The 16,610-nt window shown below is 31.9% G+C and overlaps 1 pseudogene; it reads right to left on the reverse strand.

The window, feature by feature from the left end:
- Positions 1-1,201: 1,201 nt before the first annotated feature.
- The window catches only part of LOC142620436 (putative serine/threonine-protein kinase PBL21), a 28,263-nt pseudogene continuing 12,854 nt past the window's right edge, over positions 1,202-16,610 (reverse strand).

A 16,610-nucleotide genomic window follows, 5' to 3' on the forward strand; every position in this document is an offset into this window, starting at 1 on the left:
CTTAACCTGTTTGATCTAAAATCTTTAGACTTATACATAGTGAAAGGACATAAAAAAAAAAATTATAAAAAAAGGCAGTTTTTGACCCGTCCCTAATTGATAATTCTGATTCTAGGTACCGTATAAGTTTTTCTAAAAATTTTTCATTAATTTCTCAGTGTGCTACACAGAACAAAATTTTCTCTTTTGCACCACCTGTATGCCCCAAATCTTTCAAACACAGAACGTTGAGCACTTTCAAGTTCCTGTCCCAAATCTGCATTTGGTCACATTCTGTTTATAGTCCCTCAGTATGCACATTGCGTCCTATTACCTCATGCAAGTATATAACAAGCAGAAAATGAGGCTAATAATAGAACTACTTCAAGAAAATACAAATATTAGTTTTAAGAGCAGTGTTTATTACACACGAGTTGTTTTTACATGGTCTTATACACCCTAAAAGCAATTGAAATCATGATTTCAAGTCACAATTTTAGTTGCTTTTTGGCGTGTGAAAATTGCATAAAACAAATTGTGTGCAACAAGTTTAACCCTAGTTTTGAAGATATCAAAGCCCTATTCCTAGCCATGGTCCAAGCCAATCCTATTTCGTATGCAAGCAAAGTAATCATAATTCTACTTGTATTGCAAGTCTTGTAACTCTCGTTGGCTAAGATTTCTCTGTACTTGCACCAAGTAAGATTCAACTTAGTTAGCAAAAAAAGTAAGATTCAACTTGGACCTTAACTAGGAATTGGGCTTTGTTATATTTAACAATTTGTCTTGGTCCATTTAGGAAAAAGCTTGTAACAATGATTACAAGTTGTAAACCAATGTCATGTTTTTCTTTCATGAGGTGGAAGCCGTTAATGCAAACACTGAAAAGAAAAGAAAGCAGATTAGATTTGCTATATATAAATGTCTACAAAAATTAGGGGAAAGATTCTGACTTTCAGTTCTGCCCATATATAAAAAGGATAATTATTAGCATATAAAAGAGAAACTCATCATTTCTCCAACCATGCTCTATATCATAAGTTCAAATCAATATAAATAGTGGGTGTCTCCTTTGTCCAAAACCAGGGCAAACAAAAACAGTGACCCATGAAAAAGAAAAAAGGAAGAGAAATGTAGATCAAAAGCTAAGAGTATCAATAAGAAAAATAGAATATGCAATACCATATGTAACATGAAAAAAAAAAAAGCATCATACTCTTCTTCACTTTGTATATTGAGGAATGTATTCCTCTGCTAGGTGGTGGAAATGCTCATTTTCTGCTTCAAGATAGCGTACAACCTGTGGTAAGAATCCATCAGAATGTAAAAGCAACAGAAACTGCAATTAAAATTGCTTACTAAAAACAGTAATTAACATCTATAATTCAAGACACAAGGTTCTCTAGTCATACCATGATATTTATAATTATCTACTTTAAAAGAATATGTAAATTTAGGTGTGCATGTGCATCAATGTGAAAAAGTTCTAATAATTATTCACTGTTTTAGCAAGACGAAACTGGCTCCTTGTGCTGAAGTTAAGAGATATTCATATATTCCATGCATGTTCGAAAATCAGAAACTTCTAGAACCAACAATTTTCTCACAACAAGCATAGTCCTAAGCATCAAAGTCCAATTACCTCTTTCATGGATGGCCGCATTTCAGGGCTTCTTAGCAAACATAAGTAAGCCGTTTTAGCCATGATATTCAATTCATATGTGTCATAAGCCTCTCCAAGACGAGGATCAATGAGTTCATGTAATGCAACCCTCTCAATCAATGGTTCTGCCTAAAATTGTTGTACAACATTATAAAGATTATTCAAATGAGAAGAAAAGTAAATATGAAATTTTTTTAATGCTCAAGTAGAATGTAAATGAAATTTCTAATTTTCTGGCCAAAATAGATATTAATTGTTCTATTGCTGAATAAATAGCTTGAAGATCAACATACCCATTGGCGCAGAGATTGTTGTTGCTTGTCAATATTTTCATTGATCACCGTGCGTCCTGACATCAGTTGTAAGAGAACAACGCCAAATGCATAGACATCTGTTCTTACAGAAACAATACCTTCCTCCACATACTCTGGAGCAAGATACCTACACGAACCAAAAATCTCCTTATTATTGTTTGTTTAGAAAAACTACAATAAAAATTGCATTATATTTAATCTTGCAAAATCGTGGAAAGTTTACACAAGTCCTCACCCTAATGTGCCTAGTACCCGTGTATGCACAGGATCATCACTTGTCTTCCACTTGGCAAGGCCAAAGTCACCTAGCTACAGGTAGAAGAAATCAATTCATTAATGGTGATGATCCTCTATTGCCAGCATATACATTAAATGTAAATAATCTTAATTGATACATTATAAAAATACAGAGGGCATAGAAAAAGTTTCCATCACGACTCACTTAACAAAACTAACATGGCTCTTACATAATTATTTAAGAATTTGACAAATTAGCCTCTAGTGCAATATGACTGCAGACATGGCCAAAGGCTTTAGTGATTAAGACAATCAGCAATGTCTAGTACTCAGATAAAGGAAAAAGTAGGAGTGGCTCTGCTAAATACATTTTGACACGCTACAATGCTATGTATAGAAAATTATTTGATAGGTTATTATGTCATATGGTTGTACGCAAATCACTTAAATCAAACTTTATGGTGTAAAATAAACTTCTATACCACAAACCAAATTTATAAAGTTTCAATTTCCAGGAATGTGGATGGCAATTTAACTTAGGACACCGAAAAAAAATGCACAAAGTGATATTCAGGTATATGCTTTCCTTATGTTCTAAACCAATCAATCACATCTCACTCATGTTACCTCTAGATGCTCATCAAGGATGAAAACCATTAGTGAGAGAGGAAACTTTAAGTGCAAGAAGCCAACACCCCAGCATTTTTCATGAGAATAGGGACAACAATAGATGGCTTAAGATTTCAGAACAGTTCTGGCAGGGCACCAAAGCCTACCAGAGTTTTATAGGACGTACAACTTACAATTTATTTACATCACTGGTTCTAATGATGAAATTCCTGGTGAACCCATTTACTGAACTGAGTTAAGATAGAAAATAACTCTATGAATTAATCCAATTGCCCCCAAAAGAAAGTGAAGTACTGATAAGAAAACTAAACAAATAAATTTATCATGGGAGTTAAGATAGAAAAATAACTCTATGAATTAATCCAATTGCCCCCAAAAGAAAGTGAAGTACTGATTTGAAAACTAAACAAATAAATTTACCATGGGAACAAAGTCGTGTGTGAGTAGTATATTGCCTGGTTGCAAGTCCCTGTGAATTATAGGACCTCCACGGCACTCTTCATGAAGAAAACGCAATCCTCTTGCAGTTCCAATGGCAATAGCATGTCTTTGATGCCACTCAAGAACAGTTGCTTCTTTATCTATGAAAATATCCCATCTTAGAAAAAAACTTATAATAACAGTAAGAAAGGTGATCCAATATTTGTACTGATACAGATTCAGCTAAGGAACTAGCAAAGACAGCTGAAGCCGATGTGTGCAAATAAGCCCATTACTTACCGAACAAGTGATAATCAAGAGACTTGTTGCAGTTATACTCATACACCAAAATATTTTGGTTTTCCTTGCAACAATAACCCAACAGCATCACGATGTTCTTGTGCCGTGCAAAATTTAAAACATATACCTCAGAATGAAACTCAGAAAACCCTTGTGTACTTGCTTCTTTACGTACCTTTGCTGCAATGAGCTGTCCATCTTTAAGTTCACCCTTATATACATGTCCATATCCACCTTCTCCTAATAAGTTACCCTTTGAAAAATCATTTGTTGCCAGCTGTATCTCAGGGAAACTAAATTTCATAGAATCCTTGATATACAGTGCAGTCCTTATCCCACAAGCAAAACAGAGAATAGGTGCCTCTGAAGGTCGATGTCGGTTGACATTGTTCTGTTGCTTTTGGACACTGTGAGTTGCAGAGGAATATTTATTTCCTCCTTGGGTTTGTATATCTGTAATTCAGAAATATATACTCTATTGTATCAAAGCAATTGATTATAAAAGAATGTGCAACAGCATTCTTTCTCCATGAACTAAATAGTATTTAATTCAAATCAACAGTGACTTCAATTAACTGTTTTACTTTTTAAGACCAAGAGAATCAAAACAATGATTCCAGCAAAAATATGGCTGTAGACGAGCCAAGCTTTGCCTAATATATGTTTGAGTTTGACTCATCAATAAAAACCAAATGTTTAAACTTGGCTTGAGCTTGAGACAAGCCTAAAAACAATGTTTGAACTTAGCTTGGCTTGGTTTGATTAATTAGTTAAGCCAAACTCGAGTTTAGTATTATACTCAAACTTGAGCTCAAGTCAAGCTTTTTAGCTTGGGATCCAAAAAAATTTATCATCAAATGCTTATATCACCAAAAACCAAGTAAAAAAAAAAAAAAAAGTAAAGAAATTAATATACTGATTTTATCATGCTTCTAATTCCACCCGTGATTAGAAATTGTTCAAATTACAACTTTACATAATTAAATTCATCTATTTATTATTCATTGTCTATAGCTCGAGTAATTGTTCAAAATACAATTTTTGCTTTCACATTTGTTATCTATGCAACTATAATTTTCACAAATCTACATAAATTAAAATTTCAAAACACATATGAATAAACAAGTTATAAATTAACATTTCAAAATATATGTGTAATGTTGTAATAATGAGTTTATTTAGTAAACATATATCAAGATATAAACGAGCCTAAACTTGGCATGTTATGTATTGAGCCCTATTGTTCACGAGCTTGTTCATGAATAGTTTTTTTTGCTTGAGCTCGGCTTGTTTATCAAACAAGCCTAAAACTAAGGCTCAAGCTTGGTTTATTTATAAACAAACGAATATGAACGAGCTTTTTATTGAGCCGAGCCCAAGTTATTCTTGAATAGCTTGGTTCGTTTACAGTCCTAACCAAAAAACTAATCTTCCGATTTTAGCGTATGGAATTCACTTTAATGTATACCTAAGTGAGGGTATAATTCTGCCGTTTATACTCAAAAAAAGTGAGGGTATAATGTTCATCAAACCAAATATGTTCTAAGTTTCCTTTACCATTTCTAGGGGCTGACACTTTTGTTGCAATCCGTTGTATTAAGGTCAGTATGCTGGATGACTAATTTCTGTGTAAGACATTGTCACCAATGTTGTTATCACGATAGTGACCATCTTTCTCTACATCACACTGATACTAGAATTGAGTGTTAAATGAAAAATATTCCCATATCTTCATTAAATTTCAATTATTGCTTCATGAGGTAGTCAGATCTAACATATTTCTTCCTACCCTCCACTTCGGTTGGCTGCTTATTAAGATTTCTACGTAAATATGTTCATCATGCTCAGAAATCTATCATGATTCTTCATTAACTAGGCTTCATTGGATGAAGTTTAAGTAATTCAACTAATAAAATTTTGGACAGGCTCTATAGTTCCTGGAAGAAGAATGATTAAATCATTAAATTCACATTTTTCTAACAACTTAAGCTTTTGGAGCTAGTTTTAATTTATCATGATATAAGAGCAGGTAGTTCTAATTTCAAACTCTGTCTCCACTCTATCTTTCATTTAAAAATTAAAAGAAGAGTACACTGGACACCCACCCCTGCCTCCACTCTACCTCCCACTTAAAAATTAAAGGAGGAGAACTCCCAGCCTAGTATCTTTTAGATGAATTAATTAGTAGAGAATGATGAAATCTTGATTTCAAATAAGCAGAGAAATGAAATAAATTGGTTCCCAGTCATTTATGGAAGCACATAAAAAAGTTTACATTTTATAACATTCAGTGATTGAACATTCTAAATCTGATTGTCAAGTACTTCATCAATATCGATGTGCGAGAAGCACTCCATGCAGAAGGCTCAGGACATAAAATAATTAGAACTAAACTGAAATATGTAGATATTCATGTGAAAATACGAAAAGGCGCTCGCTCTGAACTGATTTTTCTTGTTTATAGTTTGGCACAACATTTTGGAAGGATTTATCCCCTTGCGGCCTGTATGAAGATGAAGGCCGAACAAAGGTGCTCTTAAGCAAACCGGAGTTTTCCTGAGAACTGAAGGATGCAGCCGGGAAGCTCCCGCAGGAGATGACAGATTGTCCAGGGTTTTCACTATCTTGATAACTTGATGACGATGATAAGTAGCTTCTGCTAGAGGTACTAAAACTATCTTGAGAGCGTGATGGTGTAACAGGCTTGAGCGAGGAATTAATAGAACAGCTTGTGTTCTATGTCATCTGTATCAGATGTAGTATGAGGTCTCAAAACTTCCACATACAAGTTATCGTGTATCAACGCAACCTTGGAAGATATCTGTTTAAGGTACCACTTTAAATCCCGTCTAAGATGCCTGTAAAGGATTGTATGTTACTTTTGAAGCCAATGGACACCAAATAAATAAATGAAAGAGAAGTAATAATACTTAAGAATTATATTTGATTCCCATGTTGTATGGTGTATATTTGATCATGAGCAGGCCGGGTACATTAGTATGCAATGAAAGAAAAACGAAAGTTTTGAAAATTATTTTCAACAAGTCAAGTATCCGCGCGTTGCACGTTGCGCGTGATAATTTTTAAATAAAATACTAATTTAGTCCCTAGATTTTATGAATAGTTTTTTTTAATATATATATATATATATATATATATATATATATATATATATATATATATACTTATCATAATCTTGTCTGTAACATTTTTTACCATTATCATATATTTATTGGTTGATGATTTGTATAGCATAGACATTAAATAAGAGGTAGAACTATTCATTAAATTTTTTTAAGTCATGGTGTATGAAGATTATGATTATATATATATATATATAGTTTAAATTTTGTATTATTGTATTTAATTGTTGATTTTATTGCATTATTAAGTTTTTGATGTACTCTGTATAGCCTTCTCTATTTTATTTCTTACTCCTCTTGACCACCTTTTTATTTTCCAAATAACAGTTATTAATTGACATTTGATTTGATTTCATTTTTTCTTCTTTCATTTATTCTTTATTAATTTGTATGTTCCCTTGCTAGTTGTAAATTTTATGGTTATCAATAAGAAATAGATATCATGGATGGCTTAAATAGTTATAGATGTAGTTATGTTAGTGGTATGTTAAAGGTTTTTCTTTTTTTTTCCTTTCTGAATTTTCAAGGAAATATGAAATGTATTTCTCTAGTTTGGTTTCAATCAATTAAGATATCCATAATATATTAACAAAAGTAATAATGAGCCTAAATTTTTTTTAATGTATGAAGTGGTTAGGTTAGTGGTAGGTCAAGGGTTTTATAAAAAATTTTAAGAAATAATTCCAAAGAAATGTGAAAGGTCTTTTTTTGAAAAAAGAAATTGTGACTTTTTGAATTGTAGAAATATGGTTGTTTTAATTACCTTGTTTATAGATTTCATTATTAAGTTATAAACATCTAAATTAAACTAGTTCAATATATAAATGCAAAATTATATGTAAAGTTACAATCGCACAAGATAAATATGTATAGATATTTTTTTATTATTATTCATGAATCATATTTCATTGTTTACTTATAAATATCTAAATTATTTTTTTTTTGAAAAAAAATCTAAATTAAAATAGATGAATATGTAAAGGTAAAATTATATGAAAAGTTAAAACTACCCAAGTTGAACGTTTAACCACTTCTAAATATGTGTTTTTTGAGGACTAAAAGTACACACAATTGCTTTAGCTAGAACTATATAACTATACAAATATTGTTGCGATTGGTTCCATCATTTGCAAATTATCAAGTTTGGTGGCCCTATAAAACAAATATTTCATTTTGCAAAAAAACTTTACATGAACTCCTCTTTTGTGACAACTGTTTTTGTTTTCTTCTTGTTGCCAAAACAACTTAAGAATATTAAGACTTAACACATGGGGTAGTTGTAAAACATTAGTGATATGAAAAATAGAAAGGTTTAAATTTTTAAAATTTTTTTTAGTAGATTGTAATATAAAGCATTTTTTTTCTCAATATTTTAAGTAACTTTTTCCATAAGATCAATATTGTTGGCATCCTTTAAAAATGATACATAATATTTTTGAAAAGAAGAAGAAGTAGCAGAGACAATGCTAACACATAACATAAAATTATTAAGTTTGCGTGATTTAAATTTGTGACAAAAAAATATATTAATGTATCCTTGATAAAAGTTTTTATCTAAATGATATTTAGTAGTTCATATTTTTTTAGACTTGATTCAAAAAGTTCATTCTCAATAGCCTTTTAAGCCTACAAGTTGCTCAATCTATGGGCCTAGACAGATTCAAAGGGTGCTATCTAAATTATAAATAATATGGCCCGTTATCACACAAATATATTGATTCCCCCAATGTATGGTAAATGAAGGAAGGTTTGTGTCTAGCCAATTTCTTGATTTGTGATGCATAATTTAATAAGATGGAGGATCTAATTGGATTTAAATGTTGAATAAAATAAGACGAGAGGAAAAAAGAGAAAAAATAAAATATATAGCAATAAACATCAAATTATTCAAGTCATTCTACGTAATATAATAAAATTATATTATTATATACTATATGTATAATGCAATAGGATAATATTTAATCAAAGAGTATATAAAAGATAACAACTTAAACACAAAACTAAATTACATCAACCTGAAGTAGAATTCTAATTAACACAAAAATTCATCAACCTAAAGAATTGAAGCAAAAAAAAAAAAAAAAAAAATCAAACAAAAAATGAAAAACAAATTGAGAGAGAGAGGGAGAGAGAGAGAAGTAACCTTTTTGTGTGAGAAAATTATGCATAGAATGAAAAAAAATGTTAAATTTATAGTAAGATGTTGAGAATAAAAAGAGTCAAAATAAAGGAAGATAAAAGGGTAGAGAAAGAATAATATTAGGGTAGAAAGTAATGGAGAGATGAAGAGGTAAAAGGGAGGGAGAGTTTTGGAAAATTAATAATAAAAATAATGGTTTAAAGATATTTCAAATTTTAAATAATAGAGTTTTTAAATCACCTTATATAAGAAATGTTTAAAAATATATATAAGAAAAATTGGAAATAAAAAATGATGACGTGGTTGGTGATGTGACTCAACGTGAGCACATTAACATTAAATACTATGCTTTAGTTTTTAATAATATATAGATATAGATTGTATATACTTATTAAGCCAATTCATTGGTATTTGACTTTGTTTCTCTGAGTTACCTCATGGACTAATGAGTGTCAAAACGTTAGGTATACTTTGATTTAATATACCTTGAATATAATGCTAATTACTACATCAAGTGTTAAATTATATTACTTGTATCAATAATCAAGAATTAGTGCTCTAGCTAATGACCTTTAGATGAAATGTTATTTTTTGGTGTTTGCAATGGAGATGTCCAAGGTTCCATTCCTGCCTCCCACTTAAAATGTATTAAAAGAAGAAGAAGAAGAAGAAGAAGAAGAAGAAAGAATTGTTCTAAAATTGGAGTCTTCTAAAGGTTCTCTTTCTTGAGAGAAAAATGCATGTGTTAGGGTCTTGTCTCCGTACAAGTGAGATCTATACCATCAATATTCTAGTGAAAATTCAACTAGTTTGGAAATCATAAATGGAGAAGCAAATCGGGTGGAAGGATGGGAGAAATGTTTTATATATAGGTATGTTAGATTCTAAAGATTTAGGATTAAATGTTTAGAATTCTATTTTGTATGTATTGGCAAACTGAGAATAAAACATGTCTAGTCTATGTGTTAGGCATTGCTCAAAGGTGTATGTTTCAAGCTTCAAGTTTGAGCTGACTGTAGAAAAGAGGAGTCAGATTCTACCAAGCTCGATCAATCGAAAATTAGATTCGAACGATCAAAAATCGCAAAAATCAAATTCTACCAAATTTTTAAACAAGGCCCAAGCCAGCAAAAATGTTTAGGGTTTTAATCTAACTTGTCCACATATAAAAGGGAAACCTTAGCTACATTTTGGAGACCTTTAGAAGACTTGTGTTTTACTCTTTGTGAGATTTAAGAGGTATTGTACCTTCTAACTATGCAAGTGTCTACTGGAGCAAGATCTACAATCAAGCATTGGTACAATCTAGTTGCTGCTACAAAAATCAGCAAGAGAGGCTGATCTGAAACTTTTAAGTAGGATCTCAAAGTCACAAGCATGAATGCTTGTGTTGCAGTAAGTTCAAGAAGAGAAGGAGTCCGTAGATTCGAAATTTGCACGTGGTTGTGTCAATAAGTTATTACTTGAGGTAGCAATAGATTTAGGGTTATATATGATTGTAAAAATTTCAATTCTCTTATAGTGGATTTGCTTTACGTTGAGAATTGCTAGTTCAAATCCTCACTAGGTTCTTACCTTACGACGGTTAGTTTTGTTGGTTTTCCCAGTCATCATATCGTGGTGTTATTTACTTTTTCGCTGCTATGCATAATATGATTTATTATTGTTTAACCTAGATCTGAACAATTAACTTAAGCAATCTCTTGGCTAATATATTAGATTAAAAAATTTGCTTCAAGGGTTCTAAACAAACCAAAAAAATGGTATCAGAGCAGGTTAGCTCTTGTTTTTAGGTCTTTAAACCTAGAGTTGATCCTTGACCCCTGCTATCATGGAACATGGTCACTCTTTAGTGATCTCTCCTCACTTTGATGTGAATAACTATGCTTATTGGAAGGTTAGGATGAAGGCCTTCTTGAAATCTATTCATGAGAGAGTATGACTCTTTGTTGAAAAAATCTAGGAAAGACCAACCACTGCTATTAGTAAATGGACTACTACCCAAAAAAAAGCAACAAGTTTTAATAGCAAGGCTATGAATGCAATATTGAATGCTATTTCTATGGAAGAATTCAAGAGGATCTCTAATGTGGAGATTGCTCACATTGCATGGAACATCTTGGAAATAGTGCATGAAGGCACTAAGGTAGTAAAAATCAATAAACTGCAACAATTGACCTATAGATTTGAAAGCAATAAAATGTTTGATGATGAGTCTTTTGATAAATTCTATGCTAAGTTGAATGAAATTGTTAATTCTGCTTTTAATTTGGGTAAAATTTATGATTAATCTAAAATTTTTAGAAAAATTCTTAGATCATTAACTGAGAACTTTAGACTCAAAGTGACTGCCATAACTGAAAGTAAAAATATGGACTCTATTCCTGTAGATAAACTTGTAGGATCTCTTCAATCCTATGAGTTTGACTTACCCAAAACTAACTGAAAGTAAAGATGTGAACTCCATTCCTATAGATGAACTTGTTGTTAAAACTATTTGATGCCAATGAACTCTTAAATTCTGTTAAAATTGAGAACATGTCTTTGATTGAGAAAGTTAAAATTTTGGAATTTGAATTATCTGTTGCTAGAGAACAACTAAACAGGTTTTCTACATCTAAACTGGATAATATGCTAAATGTTCAAAAATCTGTTTCTGATAAGACAAGATTAAGGTTTGTTAAGAGTGGTTTTACTTTTGTTTTCCATCCTCCTAAGTTTGTACCTGCTACATCTAATTCTTTACCTGAAGTTAAGGTACCTAAGGAAGAAGTTCTAGCTTCTAGAAGAACTAGGGTAGATCTAAGTGAGTCAAAACTTAAGAATCCCAATCATCTTGGAAGCAAGAAACAACACAAACTTTAGTGGTTCCATCATTTTTGTGGTGGAGTTGGGCATACATGCCCAAAATTGCTTTAAATTGCAAGTTTCGAAGCATGCATCCAAACAAAAGTGTTTATGCTAAAAGTACAAGATCCTATGTCACTTATTCATGAATTGTTAAAGATTCTTAACCTTTATGCCAATACTAGTATTGAATTTAGGACTAATTCAACTAGAAACTTCAACTCCAAGAATGCAACTAAAAGAGTGTGGATGCAAAAGACTCAGTCTTAGTGATTTTGTCTGACATGGTCTGTGTGTTATTTCTTTCAATTTCTTGTAACCAAAAATGTTTTTCATTAGGATTTATATTTGCATTACATTCATGCATTTCACTCTAGGTTTGTCTATGATGTTTTTAATTTTTATTTAAAAATAAATAAAAAATTATAAACAAAAAAAGAAATTTTTGTATTACACATCTTCAAGTTGTGTAACTGAGGTTGGCCTATGAAATTTGCATTTCATGACTGTGTACCTTGTTTAGCTTTGATGAGTTTTTTTTTTCTTGTACTTTGCTAATTTAGGCTATGTAATGCTTATATTGTGTGAGTTGTTTATGGTTTTTAAATACATGATTTTGATTTTAAAGTCACATTCTTTTGATTGTAAGGACTAAAAAATTATAAGAGAAATGCATAAATAACTATCTCACCACTGTTACTCGCCAATCATGAACATCTGTGTGTAAATTATAAAAGCCGTGCTCGGTAAGGTGTAGCACTTGCATAGCAAGATATTTAAGGTGTCGCTTTCAAAATGAATAAAAGAAGCAAAAAGAAAAAAGAAAAAAAATGCTTCAAAAGAAAATGAAAAAGCAAAAGAAAAAAAAAAAAATATATATATATATATATATATATATATATATTGCATTGTTGCAAGCATGTTTTCTAAGAGATGTGAGAGTTATATGATGTAACTCTTTAGGTGATAATCACTTTCAAACTTATGTGATTGATAATGTAGAAATTGTGCTTATTTTCCATCTACATATCACCTTTCAGGTATCTCATACACTTACTAGTTGTACACACTACAAGGAAACCTTTGTTAAACTTTGTACAAGTGATTATGTGTAAATTTTTGTAGCCATCCAAAATTTTACTTCTTGATATGTTTAATAATTTTTGGGGGTGCGAGGTAAGAATTTTGTGATGAATTTTTTTTTAAAGCTTAATAAAGAAATTTTTTTGAAGGGAAAGAATTTTTTTTAAAATATTTGGAAGCATTAGCATGCATCCCATATCATAAAAATCTGTTTTACAAATGTTTCTGTAGAAAATTTCCAAGTTTTTAATTTTTTAGGATTCAATTGATCAAACTTGTTTTTCAACTGATCGAAAAGAAAAGAAAACCCATTTTTAAGGCTTAAACTCTCGGGTTTCCTCAATTCCTCACTCGATTCCTTTCGATTAGTAGGATCTATTTTTAAGTGATTTTCGATTCTTGTTTCCTCTCGATTGATCGAAAATCATTTTTTTTATTAAAACAAATAGGAATCAGATTACAGTTCTTTAGTGTTTTTGTCTTCTTCTTCTTCGATCCCTCTCTCGATCCCTTTCACTCTTTTTTTTTTTAATCTTTTTCTGAGTCAAAGCTTTAAGGGTTTTCTTCCTCAACACCTAGTAAGTCTCTTTTACCCTTTCTTTTTTATTAAATTACATACATACATGCATTTTCATCAAATTTTTTTAAAATTTTCCAACTAAAGAAATTTTGGGGTTTTTGATGATTTTGAGTGTTTTGATCCAATTTTTTGGATGAATTTTTGTTCATACATCATATAAACATGATTCTCATGCTTTAATTTCAAAAATTTCATAATTTCTTCAAAATTTTGAAATTAGGGTTCCTGTGTTCTTAAGGATTTTGGGGATTTTGTTCAGTTGGGTTAAATTGATTGAAATTAGCTTATGATATTGTTTAATTGAGTGATTATAACATGTTTTATACTTGTTGTGTTATTCAATTGATCAATATAAGAATTTTTTTAAATTAGGGTTTTCAAAATTGGGGATTTTGCTAAATTTCTAATTTTCTTAGTCAATTTTCAAAATAGAGATGAAATTAAACTGTTTTAGAGCATTAGATCATGCATCATATGTGTACTTGTGTCATGCATCATATAGTTTTTAAAATTTCATGTTATCTTATGCTCGAACTTTATTTGATGCAGTCTGTCCTTGGTTTTTGTTTTTGTTTGCGTTTGTGTTTGTGTATTTTTTTTTTAAACCTTTAGACATGGCTCCTAAGGTTGGTAGAAAGTTTAAAATGAAAGCCAATAGAACCTCTGCATCTTCTTCTTCTTCTTCTTCTTCTTCTTCTAAGGCTAATAGGGTAGGTTTCTTTCTGCTAAGAATGAGGAAATTTTTGAGACCTTAACCAAGCTTAGGTCTATATAGGGAGAAAGATAGATTGTCCTATATGAGTTAGATCCTTCCATTCATAGGAATCTAGTGTCTAGGAATTGGGTTTCCTTGTGTGATATCTCTGATCCTCCTCTTGCTGCTTTGATTAGAGAGTTTTGCTCCAATCTCACCATTTATCCTGAGGATACAAGTTGTCTTATTTGACTACAGGGATTAAAAGTAAAGAGTTTAGGATTACTAAACATGTAGTTTCCGAAGCTCTAGGTGTGCCTTTAGTTCATAAACCCACATATCCATACACTGAGTTTCCTCCTGTAGATGATATAATGTCTTTACTTTGTGGAAGATCAGTTTCTTGGGGTTTTAAACCAAGGATAAACTCATGTGAGCTTACTGAGCTTAACTATCTTTACTTGAGGATCGCCTGGCATACTATCTTGCCTATCTCCCATGTCCACACCATTCCTATAGATAGGTGTGCTTTTCTCTATGCTTTCATCATAGATGGATCTATGTGTTTTCCTTCCCTATTCATTCAGACTATTGTTGATATTTATAGGAGTAAGTCCAAAGCACAAGAATTGTTCTTTCCTATGTTTATATATAGGGTGTTGAACTTTCTAGGGTTAACAAAGTTTCCTCCTCTAGAGTTAGTTCATATAATTGCCCTTATAGGAGCCACTTTTCTTAGGCAGCGACAGGCTTATTTGAAGAGTGCTAAACCAAACACTAGGACTTCAAAGAGACCAAGATGTGAAGCTTCTACTATAGCTCTTGCCTTTGGTGATATGCTTGCTGTTGAGGAGGTACATGTGGATCCTATTGCAGTTGTGGGTCCTACTGGTGATGGTGATGCTGTTGACCCTATTGTTACCCCTCCACTCTCACTCTGTGTCGTGATGGAGTCCTTTATGACTACTCAGGTGGCTCATGGACAACTTATTGATGAGTTACTCACTGAGGTTGCTGCCTTGAGAGTTGATTTTGCCGAGTATAGGAGTGTTTTTCCACCTCGTCTACCCTTTGACACTTAATGGTTGCCTTTGACAATACGAAACAAAAAGGGGGAGTAGATTTAGGTTTAGGTGAGGGCTCTTGTATTTAGGGGTAGTAGAGAGATTTTGTATTTAGGGGGAGTTACTTAGTTTTTGAGATGAGAGATTTTGATGTATTTTTCCTTTCTCATTGTTTTGATGTATATATGTTTTGTTTTATTGTTCTTGTTTCACAAACATTGTTGGTTCATTGACTATGATAGTATATTTGATGTTTATTCATTTGATATTTTGTCAATCTCTTATGTTTTGTGAATTCAAGTTCAGTTTTTATTTATTGGATTTGTACTGTATTTTCCACACATGTATTTATGGTTTGTTTTCAGTGTTTCGGGAATTTACAGGTAAATTCTTTCAACAGCTACTGTCTATACTAGCAACTAATAGTTAGTAGTTGTGATAGAATTGTATCAGAGCAATACTTTGTAATTGGGTTGAGGTTTGATTTGAGGCATTCATTTTGTATGTGTGTTTTGTCATGGATTGCCAAAGGGGGAAATTGTTAGGTTCTAAAAATTTAGGATTAAATGTTTATAATTCAATTTTGTATGTGTAGGCAAACTAAGAACAAAACATGTCTAGCCTATGTTTTAGGCATTGCTCAAAGGTATATGTTTCAAGCTTCAAGTTCGAGCTGACTGCAAAAAAGAAGAGTTTGAATCTACCAAGCTTGATCGATCGAAAATTAGATTTGACCGATCGAAAATTGTAGAAATCAAATTTTGCAGAATTTTTAAACAAGGCCCAAGCCCGTGAAAAAGTTTAGGAATTCAATCTAACTTGTCCACATATAAAAGTGAAACCCTAGCTACATTTTGGAGACCTTTGGAAGACTTGTGTATTACTTTTTGTGAGATCTGAGATGTATTGTACCTTCTAACTACACAAGCGTTTACCAGATCAAGATCTACAATCAAGCATTGGTAGAACTTAGTTGCTACAACAAAGATCAACAACAAAAGCTGATTTGAAACCTTTGAGTGGGATCTCAATGTCACAAGTATGGATGCTTGTGTTGCAGTAAGTCACTACAAAAAAATCGTTCTGTCCCAGCGTTTTTTTCCCGGCGCTTTTAAAAAACGCCGTAATAGATAAGTCTGTACCAGTGCTTTTTAAAAGTGCTGGTATAGGAAACCCTATTACGGTAGCTCAAAACCGGCGCTTTATAAATCGCTGCAATAGGAAACCTATAGCGGCGGTTTTTAAAAACGCTGGTATAGGATGCCCTATTGCAGCGTTTTATAACCGCCGCTATAGGTTAGGGTAATCTTTTTTTTTTTAATTAATTTAATATTTGAAATTATCCTATCCCGGCGCTTGAAAAGCGCTGGAATAGGGTAACCCTATTCCAGCGCTTCAAAAAGCGCTGGGATAGGGTCACCCCATAAGGAAATGAAAAAGGCCTATACCAGCGCTTTTTGAAGCGCTGGAATAGGGTCACCCTATTCCAGCGCTTCAAAAAGCGCTGGGATAGGGT

This window comes from Castanea sativa, chromosome 12 (assembly GCF_040712315.1).
Source record: "Castanea sativa cultivar Marrone di Chiusa Pesio chromosome 12, ASM4071231v1".
Classification (NCBI taxonomy): domain Eukaryota; kingdom Viridiplantae; phylum Streptophyta; class Magnoliopsida; order Fagales; family Fagaceae; genus Castanea; species Castanea sativa.